Here is a 16,729-nt window from a genome sequence, read left to right on the forward strand (position 1 = left end):
ATGTAAGCTGCCCTCCTCACCATCGTGAACTGACAGGTCTGAAACCGTGAGCCAAGACAAACCTTTCCTCCCTTTTTAGGTTCTGTGTGTCAGGTGCTCTGTCACAGCAACAGAAAAGTAACTTAAATACTAATCAACAGGTGTTAGGAGCCATGCTTTCTGTGTCACCTGGGAGCAGATTAGACCCAGCACTCATCCGGGTTGAAGAGGGGTGGGTGTGAGGGTTGGAAGCACAGAGTCCCTTTTTGGACTTTCATCTCAATAGTACTCAGTCTGTGGGATGGAGCTACAATAAAACTCCAAGGGCTGCGGTAGGCTGTTTTCAGGCCTCAGCCTCCTTGTCTGTAAGATAGGAACAGGGCTGGAGAGAAGGCAGTGTGTAAAAGTGCTTGCCATGCAAGCATGGGGATCTGAGTTCAAGTCTCAGAGCCAGTGTAAAAATCTAAGTGTGGGCCGGCAAGATGGCTTAGTGGGTAAAGGCACTTGCTCCCAAGCTGACAAGGCCCAAGTTAGATCCCAGGGACCCACATCAGGGGAGGAAAGAACTAACACTTGCAAGCTGTCATGTGACCTCTACATGCGTGTGGCAGGCATCCATATGCACACATGCTCAAATAGATACATGAATGAAATTATTACTTCAATTAAATAAGTAAAAAAATTCAAGATTTTTATTGTATGCACATGAGGGTTTTGCCTTTATGTATGTGTACTGTATGCATGTGTCTGCCTGTGGAGACCAGTTAAAGATAGGTGTGAGCCACCATTTGGACCCTGGGAACCAAACTGGGGTCCTCTGCAAGAGCAGCAGGTGCTTTAAGCACGGAGCCATCTCTCCAACCCCCAACCTCCACCAATTGTTTTTTTTAAGCCAAGCATGATGTTACTTACTTCAGTGCTATGGGTGGCAGGGACAGGAAGATTTTGGGGGCTCACTCGTCAGCCAGCCTTACTGAATTGCTGAGTTCCAGGTCACGGAGAGACCCATCACCAACAAACAACAAACAAACAAACAAACAAACAGCAAAGAACCCAGGTCAACAGCATACAGAAGAATGACATGGTGAGGCTGCCCTCTGGCTTTCATATGCATGCAAACACCTGGCCCACCCCATCCCCACCCCACAGATGGCAATGCTAGCAGTCTTTACAGGTTTAGTGTCCTCAACAGGGTTGAAGAACAGAGCACAGCCTGGCAGGAAGTGCTCGTTATTGAGTGCTTTGGCATTTTAATAATCCTTACACTGTGTGGGGACTGGGGAAGAAGGTGGCACCCTCGGTCACAACAGGCCACACCCACAGCCTCCAGTCCTTCAGTTGCCAGGGCCTGAAGACATTAGGAAGAGGGAGTCTTGACAGGTTAATGGGGCCCTGGCCTGTCTGGTTGTGAGGCACACCCTAGCCTTTTCTTCCCCTTTCTCCTGAGCTTGCAGAACAGCATGTTGTTTTTATAATGCACCTTTCTGCTCATTCCCAGCCCAGTGATCCAGAAGTCTCAATGCTAGTTCCTCTGGGGGATTCTGTGCAGATCGTGAGTCTCGGCAGAGGATGGATGAGGCAGGCTTGTCTGGCCTGTGTCTAGACGCTTTATTACCCTTGCTTGCTGTAGAAATTCTGAAAAAGTGTTTCTGAACAAAACTTCAGGCTCTGGGGGCAGGGGATGGACATGGGCCAAGGGGGCCTTACCAGTGTAGCCACAGAAGCCCCCTGAAAGGAGATGTGGGTAGTGGGGGAGGCTTTGCATGGTGCTACAAGGATGTATGGGGAATTGGCTACTTTCCAATTTCCCTTACAGTTTTGCTATGGCCACGAAGTGTTGTAAAGATAGTTTAATAAACAAGAACAGACAAAACCACAGCAATTCCAGGGCCTACGAGAAGCAGGGCTGTGGATCGGGGAGAGGCTAGCTCACTGACACCAGTGGCTGCACTTGTGCCAATTTCTCAGTGAGGAGACCCCATGGCTCACAGGGTCCTCAGACATTCGCATGACTGAGCCGGAGGAAAGTGGCCTAGTTCTTGGAGCCTTGAAGATGTGTGGCTGCACATGGCCTGGAGTGCTCTGGGGACACTGATAGACTGCCTCAGCTCCTCCCATGGTCTTGCATTCATAGCCACAAAAAGGAGCCAGGCATCCTGCAGCCCACCCCCGTGCCTGGTCTGTCTTGCACAATTTGTCTTTCCTTAAAGCCTTTGTTTGCTGGTTTGCTTTCCGGTTTCTCTGCCCTTGCATTAGCATAGTGGTAGGATTTCTCTAGAGGAACAGGCCCCACAGGATGAACACATTTTCCCAGGATGTCTATTTGATTTGCTTACACAATATTAAATGAATAGTCTAACAATGTCGTCTGCCCATAGGAGAGGCTGAGAATCCAGTAATTGTTCAGTACATGAGGCTGCCTGTCTCAGCAGCCCTATTCAGGTATTGAGGGCCTTGGTGGGGGGGGGGAATTTATGGAGACCTGATGAAGTAGATGAGCTTGCCTGCATGATGAGAAGGCAGGCAGGCAAAATGCCAAACTTCTCTCTAGTCTTCGTATCCATGGGCTGCCAGTGGGAGATGTCAGCCATGACCAGGTGGGTCTTCCCACTTCAAGTTTCCTCACTAAGAAAATCCCTCACAAGTGTGTTCAGAGCTGTGCCTCTTGGTCGATTTTGATTCCTGATCCAGTCAAGCTGATAACAAAGAATAGCCATCCACACCTGGAGACGGAGCCATATGGTTGGTGATCAGATGAGCATGAGTTAGAAGCCATGCTCTGATTGGATGTGGCTGTGCAACCCAAGCTACCCTTGAACATTCAGTGTTCTTACTCCTGCCTTGCCCCCCCCCCCGCCCACCCGTTTAGCCTGGGATCGACAGACTCGTGCCACTCTGCCCAGGAAATCCCTGTTGTTTTTATAACTTTGCCTGAGTCATTCATTTCACGGGAGGCTGCCTAAGTTTACAAAGGAAAGCCATTCATTGAGCAAGTGGGTCTGGAGGCTCCAGGGTATGGATCCCACAGGAGCTCAGGCCTGGAGAGGGCCCTTGACTGCATTAGGCTGTGGTGGGTGGTAGTGGCGGGAGTAAGTGGGGGAGAAAGCAGGCCCATTTCTAACAGGAATCTGGGCTTGCTCCTGGTATGAAACTTCGCTCCTCTTAGAGTGCCGAGTTCCAATGCTGAAACACTTGCCTAGCTTTTGTGAGGTCCTGGGTTCCAGTCCCATTCCCAAAAACCAAAGTCATCAGAGGTATACCAATTCCTCTGAGAGCATACCCTTGGGGGGGCCTGAGACCTCCAACCCCGTTAAAAGCTCATTACCTGAACATTACCACACCGGAGATCAAGCTTCCAACAGAGGAACCCATCAGGGCATATCAGATTCAAAACAGTAGCGCTGCCTGAAGCATTCTTCACCTGACACATGAGTCACTGTGACCCCATATACCATTAGGGTCCACGAAGGACAGAGCCATGACATACATAAGATGTCTGTAGCTCAACTCTAAAAATTATGAGGATAAATATTTGATAAAGTAAAGAGGACTTTGGAGGTAAAGCTAAGTGAGGGATTTTGAGATGGAGAGGTTTACTGGATGCCACAGGGGGCTGAACGTGGCCATGGGAATATTAGAGTGGGCTGAGAAGAGAATCAGAGTGACATAGGATAGTCCAAGTGTCAGAGAGGAAATTTCAGAGTGAAGATGAACCGTAGTTCTAAAGGAGATGCTGGGTGAGGCTGGAGCTGAGGTCAGAGAGGAGGTGCTGGGTGTTGCTGGACCAGAGGCCAGAGATGACATAATGCTTGAATACAATGAACCACAGGTCAGAGAGATGCAGAGTACGGGTGATCTGGAGGTCAGAGAGGGGAAGATGCTGGGCTATCTTTCTCTGTTCCCCAACTTCTTATAGCTCTCCCATAGGAAGAAGGGACAAATTTATTTATTTATTTATTTTTGGTCATCTGTCCTTGCAGAGCCTGGCTGGGAAGGCGTGCAGTGTACCTGGAGGCTGTCCATGTCAGGGCATCAGGACCCAGCTGGGTTCTGATTCCGGCCTTCCACCCCCAATCCCTGCAGCGTGCAGAATCTTGATCGGTGAATTTCTGGTGTGGCCTCCTTTGCCCTGGCCTAAGAGGGCCTTGGGGAGTTGGCAGGAGGCAGCGCTGGGTACTGATGTGGCACTTCTGACATTAGCGAGATGGAGTGACATAGGTTTCCTCTAGAATTGTAAATGCTTCCAGGAGGAGATGGTGTGGGCTGGCCGCTGTCCAAGGTTCTGGTAGAAGCCGCTGTCAGACCTAATCGCTCAGATTAATACCTGGGCACTTGCAGTGGCTTTGAGCTCTGAGCTAGGCCTGGGTTTGAATGTCAGCTCATATTTCAGTAGCTGTGTGAACTTGCTAGGTCACACTCCGAGCTCATAACTGGAGCTAATCATTGCCCATCTGTTCACATGGGGCACCTGGAACTCAGTCAGCTCTTTACTAGCCTTTCAGGCCCCGGCCTTGCAATCCCGAGGCCAGGATCACCTTCATACTGACAGAGAAACTGAGGGTCCAGACTTGCTGGAAAACAAGGCTATGGGAAAGAGCAGGTCCCATGTGCAACAGCAGCCTGTCCCATGACGCCAGCGGTAAGTGTGGGCACTACAGAGTCTCTAACAGCAGCCGTAACTACCTCCTGGACTGCTGTGCTGACTATAAGCAATTGATGCTGCAGTGGGTATCTGTGATATAACAGGCATTTTTTTTTTGCATCCTTCCTCCCATCCTCTCTCCTCATCTGTCTTCTCCTACCCGCTCTCCTCTCTTTCCCTCTCCTGTTCCTTGCCCCCTCATTATTTCTTTGTTTCCACAGGGTCTCATGCAGCTCAGATTGGCCTCCAGTTCCATAGCTGTGGATGACTTTGAATGCCTGGTCCTCCCGCCTCCTACACCTGGAGTGCTGGGATCACAGGTGCGTATCACCATACCTGGTCTATATGATTTGAGGGTATGGATGTCATGCTTTGTGTATGCTAAGCAAGTACGCTAGCCACGGAGCCAACATCTGCAACCTGACATCTTCATGGTATAGTGGGTGTTATACTCATTTTAGCCATGGTTGCCTCAGCCACTATTGTCTCCCCATTTTCAGCATCACTGTTACTACTGAGCAGCTACCTGCCTTCCGTTGCCTCATTCAGGTCCAGGTAAGGCAGACTCTGGGTTTTGAATGTGCATATATTCAAATGATTCAATGACGTAGTACTCTTATGAACGTAATCTATCTAGAAAGTGTTTTGTGTCACTTCCCAGATCACCTTCAAGTGTCCCTATGCAGCTGTTAATTAGTCTGTCTCTTCTGGGTCATTTAAAAATGAATCATTTATTTTAATTTTCTGTGTGTGGGTGTTTTGCCTGCATGTACATCTGTGCACCATGTGAGTGTCTAGTGGAGGTCAGAAGAGGGCATCAGATATTCTGGAACTGGAGTTACAGATAGTTGTGAGGCACCATGTGGGTTCTGGGAATTAAACCTGAGCCCTCTGCAAGAGCAACAACTGCTATTAACCACTGAGTCATCTCTCTCTCCGGGCCTGTGATGCCTTTTGACATTGTCTTCTTGCATTTGGAATGATGGTGTTGTAATTTGCCCATGCTGTCCATGTGCCAGCACTTTGTTTGTTTTCCTAGTTGTATAGTATTCCATTGCTTGGGCAGAATATACTTTTCTTTTCTTTCTTTCTTTCTTTCTTTTTTTTTCTTTTGGTTTGTAGGTAAGCCTGTAGGGCATTTTCTTTCTTTTTTTAAAAATATACTTTATTAATTTATTTATATTACATCTCAATTGTTATCCCATCCCTTGTATCCTCCCATTCCTCCCACTCTCCCATCCTATTGGGACTCTAGGTGAGAGAAGCATGGGAGAATGGGGAAATAGAAGGATCCAGAGGGTCCTAGAAACCTACAAGAAGAACATTATGACGGACAGATCTGGGCCCAGGGGTCCTGCTCAAACTATGGCACCAGCCAAGGACAATACATGCAGTAAACTTCAAACCCCTACCCAGAACACACTTTTCTTATCCATCTCTCTGGTGATGGACTTCTATGTTGCTTATACTTTATAACCCCCAAAACATTATACTTATCCATTTACTGAACGATACACATAATGGTCAGAGAGTGAAAGAGTTGCCTAGGGCCATTCAGCTAATATGGGATGGAGGTGACATCTGAAGTGAGGGAGATTCTCGACTATTCTTAAAGTTTTTCCAATTTATCTTCTGTATTGAGCTATTGCCAGGGAGCTCATGTTAATCTGTGTTGACTGACCATCTCTCACATGTTAGTCTGGTGTCATGTTACTGGAACACAAAGGCACGGGGCTAGCTCAGCGTTCCAAGTGTGCCCCTAGGTTTAGACAAACTCATGTTTGAGTTACACTCTGAGAGCTGGGTGATGTTAATACACTTGTCAACCTCTCTGAGCCCTAGTGTTCTCATTGGTATGCACTTGTATTAGCAGATGTCTTTTGTAAGGCTGACATAGGATTCATAAAGGAGGTTCCCTGCAGGTGCCTACCTCATTGTAATGTTCCAGCACCTCCATTAGCTGCTGCGGAGCTGAGGATATGCTCAATAGATAAGTTACTTAAATCACAAACAGAAGCACCAAAGGTCAGACTCCCCAGAACCCATGGAAAGCCTGACGCAGCAACACGGGCTGCAATTCCAGTGTTAGCATGGGGAGACGGGAGGCAGATATGAGGATCTCAGAAGCTCCAGGGCCAGCTAGCCTGGCCTATGTAGTGATGGACAGCAAGAGACCTTGTCTCAGGCCAGGTGCAAGTGGATTGATTTTTTGAGGTTGTCCTCTGCCTTCCTCATATGTGCTAAAGCACACACATGCCTGTACTCATGAACACTATTATGTACATGTATGCACATATGCACGCACTCACATACATGTACGCGCGCGCGCACGCGCGCGCACACACACACACACACACACACACACAGATGCTGCTGGCATGGATTTCCAAGAAAGGACTTTTCTTAGCTCTTTTTGCAGATAGGGAAACTTATTAGGCTCAAAGAAGCAACTGGTTCTCATTCTAGTCTGAGCTCCCAGTTTAAGTCATATGTCACCTGCCAGCATCTTCTCTCTGGACCATCCAACCTGAGAAAGCCTGTGTAATAGAGGGAAAGTAGCTCCAGCCTTCCTCTCCTAGCATTACAACAGGCAAGTTATGGGAAGATGGGATGTAGGTCCATGATCCCTGTTTATTTCCAGGTGATTACATCATACAGACCATGGAAAGTGTCTTCTCTGGAGGGATCTAATGAGAAGAGAAGGCTCAAGCTGAAAGGGCTATGTGTGTGTCAGGATGTTGGAGTCCAGCTGACCAGCAGAGCATCCTGACCTCAGGCAAGCAGTGCAGCAGTCATAATAATTGCAAATATCCTGGCTGTAACTGCGGGAGCCCTCAGTTGGCTTCTGATGGGTTTGCCTTACAGAGTAGGCAAGGCACTGTGCTTGCGGCAAGAGACCTTTTTTTTTTTCCCGGAGTTCACTTACTCATTTCCGAAGTCAACAAATCCTCGTTGCACATCTACCATGTGTTGTGGACATACCTAAGAGCCGATGAGATGAGCTGGGTAAGATCAATGCCATTCCTGCCTGACCAGTTCACAGTGTGCCCAGTGGTACGTACCAGGCACACCTAGGATGAGAGGTTTATTTTTGTATGCTCTAATGGAATTTGGGGGTGGGCATTTTGGGGATGGGGTAGTTCTCCTCAGTGTTGCCACCAGAGACTTATTTATTCTGAGGCACTCTGTTTCGCCACTTGCATGATGGTTTAGTCTAATGGATGCAAAATGGCCACCAGAGATCCCGAGATTACATCGAGCCTCCAGCTAGACAAAAAGCCCTCGCTTCCCTGTGTGCCCATCATCCCCTTGTGGGACTTATATTCCCAGAGACTTCATTTCAACTACATTGACCAAATGTATGGCCTGTGGCCACCACTGGGTGAAAAAATGTTCAGAAATGTGAGGGAGGACAAAGAAAAGGAGAGAGAGAGAGAGAGAGAGGAAGGGGAGGAAGAGGAAGAGGAAGAGGAGTAGGAGCCAGACAATAGGAGGAGAGGAGGAGGAGAGACGGGATGTGAAGCCTAGAGTGGTTCTGCAGGAGCTGTTGTATTCCTTCATGAGGCTTACAGGTTGGAGGAGCAGACGGAACATAGCTAGCAAGCTCATCTTTAATTGCTGGCTGTTGGGCGGGGCTTGGTTGGTGTGTGTGTGTGTGTGTGTGTGTGTGTGTGTGTGTGTGTGTGTGTGTCGGGGAAGACAGTATCTCCTTAGGCCAAGTAGGAATGAGATCCAGGGCCTTGTTTGCACATGCTAAGCAAGTGCTGCCGAGCCATGTGCCCAGCCCTGGCGGAGTGGTTTGTTTTGTTTTGTTTTTGAGGCGGGATCTCACCAAATATCTCCAACTGGCTTGAAATTTGCTTTGTAGACCAAGCTGGCCTTGAACTCACAAAGATCCTCCTGCTTCTGTCTCCTTAGGGCTGAACAAAAGGCGTGTGCCACCATGCCTGGCCCTCTTGTTTTCAGACAGAGTCTCAGTTAGCCTAGTATGTTTGATTGTTCTGCCTCAGTCTTCCCTGTGCTGGGATTTCAGGTATGTGCTGTCATGCCTGGCTCTTGCAGGGAGCGTGTAAGTCGCTGGGAATGGCATTCCATTCACTTTGCTCCTTGGCATGTGAGCTGTTCATCTCATCCAAAGAAAGCATCTGCTATGTTTTCTCATATCATATTTATAAATATTAAAATATATTGTAATATATATTTAAAACACTTAAATCCCGTCTTCAATGGCTACCCAGCCTGCCTGCCTTCCTGCCTGCCTGCCTTCCTTCTGTCCTTCCTTCTGTCCTTCCTTCCTTCCATCCTGCCTTCCTTCTGCCCTTCCCTCCTTCCTTCCTTCCCTCCCTCCTTCCTTCCTTCAGATTGGATCTAGACCTCACTACTCAAGCACTCTGCCACTGAGCTATGTCCCAACACTCTTTACTTTAAAATGTATTTATTTACTCATTTGGGTGCACCTTAGTTTGGTTTTTATTGCTGTGATTAACACCATGATCCAAAGCAATGCGGGAGAGGAGAGGGCTTATTTCAGTTCACATTTCCACGCCACACTCTATCTCTGAGGGAAGTCAGGGCAGGAACTCGAGGCGGGCACCTGGAGGCTGGGCCGTAGAGGCTTGCTGCCTGCAGGCTTGCTCCCATGGCTTGCTCAGCCTGCTTTCTCAAACCACTGGGACTACCTGACAAGGAGTCGTAAGGCTCTCCGTGAGCTGGGCCTACCCACACAAATCATCAATCAAGAAAATGCACTTACACACCTGCTGTTAGGCCAACTTTATGGAGGCATTTTCTCTGTTGAGAGTCCCTCTTTCCAAATGGCTCTAGCTTATTTGAAGTTGACAAAATACTAACCAGGATGACGTGTGTGTGTGTGTGTGTGTGTGTGTGTGTGTGTGTGTGTGTGTGTGTGTTTATGTGTGTGTGTGAGAGAGTGAAAGAGAGATAGAGATAGAAACAGACAGACAGACCGAGAGAAAAACAGAGACACACAGAGAGAAACAGAGACAAAGAAAGACAGAGACAGAGAGATAGAGACAGAGAAAGAGATAAATAGAGACAGACAGAGATAAACAGGCACACAGTGAGACAGAGACAGACACATAGCAACAGAGACAGAGACAGACAGACAAAGACAGAGAGAGAGAGAGAGAGACAGCATACCTGTAGGGGTCAGGAGACAACTTTCTCTTCTCCTGTGGTTTCTGCTGGTTGCACTCAGGTTGCTTGTGCACTAGGCAAACTCCTTTCACTGGCCCTCTATTGCTTCTTATTTTCAGATAGTCTCACTAAGTTGCCCAGGTTAGCCTTGAACTCTCCATCCTCTTGCCTCAGCCTCCTTAGCAGCTGTGATGACAGGCCTGCACCACCAGGCCAGGCGTTCAGTGCTGAACAGATTCCAGCTGTGGACCCTGGTGGCTCACTTGGCTCCTCTGGAAGCTGGAGTGAACTACATTCCAAGCTTCTTCAATCCCCAGGAGACTATGGGGCTCTTTATTCTCCATTCCACTCAGGTGAGGATGGGAGCTCTTCCTGGGGTTGTAACTGCATTGGCTTTTGCCTTCCCACCTCAGCAGGGAGGGACCACAGCGAGGACCAGGATGCTATCAGTGTGAACGGAAAGTGGAGGCTTCAGGAGATGGGGTGGGCATCAACCCCATCTAACCAGCCTTGGTGAGGCCAAGACCCCAAGTTGACAATTTCTGATTGATTGATTCATTGATTATGGTTTTTAAAGGGTGGATCTCATGCAAACCAGGCTGGGCTCAAGTTCACTGTAGCTAAGGATGACCTTGAACTCCTGATCCAAGAAACTAATTAGTTTGTATGTTCAGGTGTGTGTACAGATGCATGTGTGACAGGGTGCACATGCATGTATGTGTACTTATGTATGATGGCTACAGGACAGCCTTGGTTGGCTTTTCTTGGGTGCTATTATCTTTTCTTTTGACAGGTCTCTCATCGGCACAGAAGACCAGGGAGCCCCAGGGATCCACTCATTTCTGCCTCTCCAGCACTGGCGTTACAGGAATACACCTCCAAGCCTGTTTTTTTTTTTCCTTTATGGGTTCTAAGGATCTAATTCAGTTCCTCATGCTTGCAAGACAAGTACTTGACCAACCAAGCTATATCTTCAGCTTTTTTGATTTTTTTTTTTTTTTGGTTAAGGCAGAGCCTTGTGTTATTTTCAGTTTGCTATATAGCTGAGGATAACCTTGAACTCCTGATCCTCTTTAATGCTGGGACCGCAGGCATGCACTGCCATGCCTGTCTGTAAGATGGACACAGACCCTCATCTTCTCACTTGCTGGCTTGTTGCCAGTTCCCATCCTCCATCATGCCACCTCCAGGACATTTAGCTCCACCAGGTGGTAGTGGAGGCAGTCTAAGGAGCCAGTAGCTTAAAGGTCCGTAGGTGAGAAAGAATTTCATATGGTCCAGGTAACTTAAAGACTGGGTATGTGAGGCTGGAGTTGCCCAGGTGCACTGAGACTCCCAGGTGGTGCTAGGAGATAGCACTGGGCAGTGTAAACTTGTCCATCACGTCCAAGAGTTTGGTTGTGACAACAGATGCACACCTATGTCCATCTCCTAATGACAGATGGGATTTCCAGATGCAGGGACTCCATCGGGAAGGATGGAAGCTTCTTATTTTGGATGATGGGGTCAGCAAGCTGTAGACTCACAGGGTGGGACTAAGGCACAAGCAGCGACCATTTCTGCCTTAGCAACTTGGATTCGGAGAGAAAGAAAGAGGGTGGTGATGCTGTAGCTAAGCCCGAGTCCCCGCAGACCAGGTCTGGCCACCTGTGCATGGCTGACTAATGTTCTCCACACATTCACAAACTCCAGGGCCTTTATAGGATATGATCTTCCCTGGAAACAACAGTTTCTGATGAGTTCAGGGTGGCCAGTGACTACTATCCTCCTACAAAGACTGGACAACGGGAAGAGGGCCCTGTGATTGGAAGGGCACTGCCAGCCAGAACTTTACAGATAACCTGGGGTTACAGGAAAAGTGACCTACCCAAGTTTACATGTTGGTAAGCCAGAGAGATGATCCTGTTGATTCAAACATGTAGGACTTTCCTTTGATGCTCTAGGCTTCATGGTGAAAGATGAACTCCACTGTGGTGTTTAGATCCTTTAGAGAGAAAAAGCTGATGGAGAGCAGATATAATACACACGGAAGCTTATCATATTATCTTACATGATATGGGATGGGTAGATAAAAAAATACTCCCATCTGTATACCAGAGAGGCTGAGAACCTGGTGGCAGTACAGTTCATGAAGCTGCAGGTCTCAACAGTCCCACTGTAGCATGGAGGAGATGTGAGAGTCCTTGAGGACAGTTGGTTTTCAGCACACAGTAGAAAGTGTAAGAAGCTGGGTTCTGATGTCAGCGAAGGGTGGTGATGGTGGAGGTGCCATGATGGCATCGGTGGTGGTGGAGGTGGTGGTGGTGGCGGTGGTGGCAGTGTCTGTGGTGGTGGTGGTGTCAGTGGTGGCGGTGATGGTGGTGGCTGCAGTGGCAGGGGCAGTGGTGATGGCTATGGCAGTGGACGATGGCAGTGGCATTGGCAGCGACGGCAGCAGCAGCAGTAGTAGCAATAAGAGAAGGAGAGGTGCTCTCAGCAGGAAGTTAAGCCAGGCAAGCAGCTGCACTGTTTTTTTGTTTTTGTTTTATTTATGTTTTCTGTTTTTTTCTCCTCTCTGATCTCTTTTCCTCTTTACATCTGCTCTCACAGCTGGAAGGTGCTACTCACCCCCCACCCACCCAAACTAACCCTCCCACACAGTGCCCTCACAGACCCACTCAGAGGCGTGCTTAGCAGATTCCAGATCTAACCAAGTTGGTAAGCACCATCATCATCGGTCCCAACATCTCCCTTACCTCTTCCTCTCCATCATCAGTGGTGCATTCCACAGCCTGTAATGACATTGGTCTGCAGCTCCTCACAGGACTTTTGCCCACAGCAGTTTGTCTCATCTCAGTGTTGTTCTTCTGGGGTTGCTGAGGAGATTAAGGCTGGGGAAGCAAGTTCTTGGGGCTCTCACAGGCTGCTGGATGCTGGCTTAAGATGCATGCCTAGCCTGTGGAATTCACACTGACAACTGCTCTCCTTCTCTCTGTCCCTGCCTAGCAGGGGTCTGGGAACATTTTCACCTTCAGTGCACTGCCGCTCAGCTCCTGCATGAGGACTCATCATGTTTGACCAGGGCTCTGCAGCTGACTGGCTCAGACATGATGCCGTGCAGTGTTTGATAGGGTCTCCCCCCCAAACATACCTCAGCATTATTAAGAAACATCACTGACTGTTCCCTTGAGAGTGGTTGGGTACAATTCAGCTAGATCGTGTTAAAATCCTCAGGGGGGAAATGGATTTTTTCAAAATCTACAAAGTTATCTTTTCACAGAAACCTCTCAGGATGTCTTCTAGAGGTGAGGAGTCCAGTAGGGGACATGCTCCTGCTACGTTAAGGGGTGCCTAGTGGTTTCATACCTGTGAGTTCACATTGTTGGTTCTGGTCCATATATCTTGGTTTTCCTCCCAGAGCCAACTGGGTTCACTGATAAAATGCCGGATACCTAGTTAAATTTGAACTTCAGACAAACCCATCACACACTTTTTTTTTTGTATCTCACAGATATTCTTTTGAGAGTAGTGACGGTGTTTGCTCTAACCCAGGCCAGCCTTGACCTCCTTATATGTTGGAAGCTGGCCTTGGACTCCTGATCCTTCTGCCCCAGTTTCCCAGTTGTTGAGATCTCCGTGTGGGAAATGTGCAGCATGAATCTGACGTTCTAATTTAATTGGGCATCTCCTGTTCTTATTGTCTATCTCCGTAGCCATGAGCCCCTTCAACTCAATCAAATGGGTTATGGTGGCACTCTGCACAGGTGGCCCAAGTATGGCCAACCAGCACATTATATTCTTCAGAGCCATAGGGGTAATTAATTTATGTAACCAGAAGATATAAGCATTCAACCAAACAATGGGCCAATGAGTTTCGTATTCCTGAAAGTCTGATTGGCACCACTGAGAAAGACAGTCCTTTTTCTGTTGGGCTGCTAGGCTGTGACGAGTGTCTCCAGTGCCCCAAGCGAGAGCCAAAACTGAAGAATGAAGCCAAAAGTCAAGAGAGAGGGGGAGAAGGAAAAAGGAGAGGGGGAGGAGATGGGGGAGATGGTGGTACGAGATGTTGGATATTGTTGTAATGCTAATTGGTTATCGGGGGCAGGCAGACAAGGTCTGTTAGATATAAGTAAGCTTTCTGGAATGTAGTCGAGTTTTACCTTTGTAAAACTGTTGGTGTGATTCTTTTCCGTGATGTTTCAAATAAAATTGATTTTAAAAGTTTGGCCGAGTTTAGAAGCAAAGCTGATGTCAGTGGCTTTTGTCGTGCAGCTCAGGACCTACTTTTTAATGGTTTTCACAGCCATGTGAGGGACTTTAGGTTCAAATCATGATATTCAGATTCACTGAGAGACCCCGTCTCAACAAATAGGGTGCAGCATGTTGGAAGTAGATGCTCAAAGTTGACTTCCGGCTTCCATGTGCGCACCACACAGACACACAGTTAGTGGTGACAGTTAGGGGGAAGATGGCCTTACGGAAGATGGCAGATAGGGATGGTGGGGCAGAGGAGATGCCGTTTTGCAGTGGACAGCTCTGTTAGCTTGTAACTATGAATCCAGGGTCACTTCTCCCCAATAGAAAGGCCAGGCTGCTATCACAAGAATAAAGATCTGTGTGGAACGCTAGAGTTATCATCACCAATGAACACCGTTGCCAGCATGAGGTGTATGGAGGGAGTGGTGTGGAGCATTTTAGAAAGGCAGGCAATGGTGTAATTACAAATTATGGGGTGCTTTCAAATTTCAGGGGGGCCTATTTTTCTGATTTGTGGGCCACTTCTGTCTACACGTTGTGTTCTGGGTTCTGTAAATCTGAAGATAAGTAGCCGCTCAAAAGGTTCCATGGCTGATGGCCTCCCAAGGACTGTTTGCTCTGCTGTGATAGCTTGGGATACAAAAGATCTTTTATTCAGGGGACAGGGAAAGATAGAAAGAGGTTATTTTCGCCGGAGGATCAGGGAATGCAGAGAAGCCAGCGGCCTCAGAGGATGGGAGAGATAACATTCATGCAGGAATGGTGTTTAACCCATTAGGTGGCTTCAGTCAGAGGGAATCTTGGTCAGGACATGGACATGGACAGGAAAGCAGGTCAGAGAAATGCATGACCCGGCTGGGTGACTTCCGCATTTAGTGACTTTTGGAAAGCCAATGAAGAACAAGTGAAGTCAAGGGTCTAATTGAGGTGTCCTGGGTAACACGCATGTGGCTGAGGATGAAGATGAGGGTGAGAAGGATGAAGATTAAGATGGCTTTGGGAATGAGGGAAACAATGACAGTACAATTCTCTGCATTGATTTGGTGCTGTCCTTACCCATTCTAACCTCTCAGTTAAAAACGCTGCATTCGCTTCCTTCCCTGGTCACCGTGCTATATAGCCTAGCCCAAGTTACTGGGATCCCTTGCTTTTTCCGTTATACCTCCCAACTCCTCTTAAAATTTGTTGTGTGTCGTTGTGTGTGTATCGTGTGTGCATTCTCATACATGCCATGGAGACTGGGGATCGGGGATGTCAGGCTGTATATTGCTTTGTTGGTTTCAGACTGGGTTTCGCATTGCATTTGGAGCTAGGCTGGGAGTCAGCAAGCCTTGGCGACCTTCATGTCCTTGTCCTTCCCACCCAGAGCTAGGGCTTCAGTGTGTATGGACCTGTCTGTCTCTTTATGTGCATTCTGGGCATTGCACTCAGATCCTTGTGCAGCAATGGCTCTCAGCTGCGGAGCAACCTCCCCAGCGCCCCACCACCACCACAGCCCTTCTTGCTTTTTGCCATTTGGTGGCACACGTTAGTATCACAGCTATTGAGGGTTTCCCCACCCCCACCCCCGTGTAGGTTAGATATTTCTCATACTTTAGATGGTCCAGTGGTTTAAACTGAGCTCTGAAATCCCAGGGCCCTCTCATGAGCCTGCAGACCTGCAACTTCTCTGGGATGTACCAAAACATTGACACTTCTAAAAGCACAATAGGCTGCTGTCTTCTTCCTGTCTCGGGATCAATGTCACTTCCTCAAAGGGACTAACTAAGACCTCTCCTCTGGTTACTCACCCCAACTACCACCACTCAGGGTGTTCTGAGCACACTTTGATGATATATATATATATCTCAGTGTCAAGGTTTGATCTCTCAGCCAAGAGAGCAGCAATGGGGGTCCATTGGCAGCTGCAGCCCCCAAGGCAGCTCTTAGAAGCTGCTTTCTTCACTCCCACTCCAGGCAAACATGAGTGGTTTCTCTGGGTGTCTAGCTTTAGGAGGGCTGTGAAGTCTAGGTTGTGTTTGAGCTGCTCACACCTTTCTTCTCAGTATGGGCCCTCATGTCAGACCCTGCCAGACATGCTGGCTTTGGAAGCATTTCCTGAAGGAATGAAAGGTCTGTGCTGACTAAGAAGATGCTAGGGTTGAGAACACTGATGATGGTAAGGAAGAGAACCATCATGGTGTTTGTGCTGCTGCTGGTAACAGTGGTGATGATGGCTGTTGTTGGTGTTGGTGGAGTGAGGGTGGGAATAGTTGTTGGTGATGGTGATGGTGGGGTTGGGTGTTGGTGGTGATGGTGATGGTGGGGTAAGGGTGGGAATGGTTGTTGTTGGTGATGGTGGGGTTGGTTGTTGTTGGTGATGAAGATGGTGGGGTAAGGGTGGGATGGTTGTTGTTGGTGATGAAGATGGTGGGGTAAGGGTGGGAATGGTTGTTGTTGGTGATGGTGGGGTTGGTTGTTGTTGGTGATGAAGATGGTGGGGTAAGGGTGGGAATGGTTGTTGTTGGTGATGGTGGGGTTGGTTGTTGGTGGTGATGAAGATGGTGGGGTAAGGGTGGAATGGTTGGTGGTGGTCATGGTGATGGTGGGGCGAGGTTGAATATGGTTGTTGTTGGTGATAGTGATGTGGAGTGAGGCGGGGATGCAGTGGTGATGGCGATGGGGTGAGGGCAATGGTGGAGATGGTGAGGATGATGGTAGTGATGATGGTGGTGG

Source organism: Acomys russatus, chromosome 25, assembly GCF_903995435.1.
Source record: "Acomys russatus chromosome 25, mAcoRus1.1, whole genome shotgun sequence".
NCBI lineage: Eukaryota > Metazoa > Chordata > Mammalia > Rodentia > Muridae > Acomys > Acomys russatus.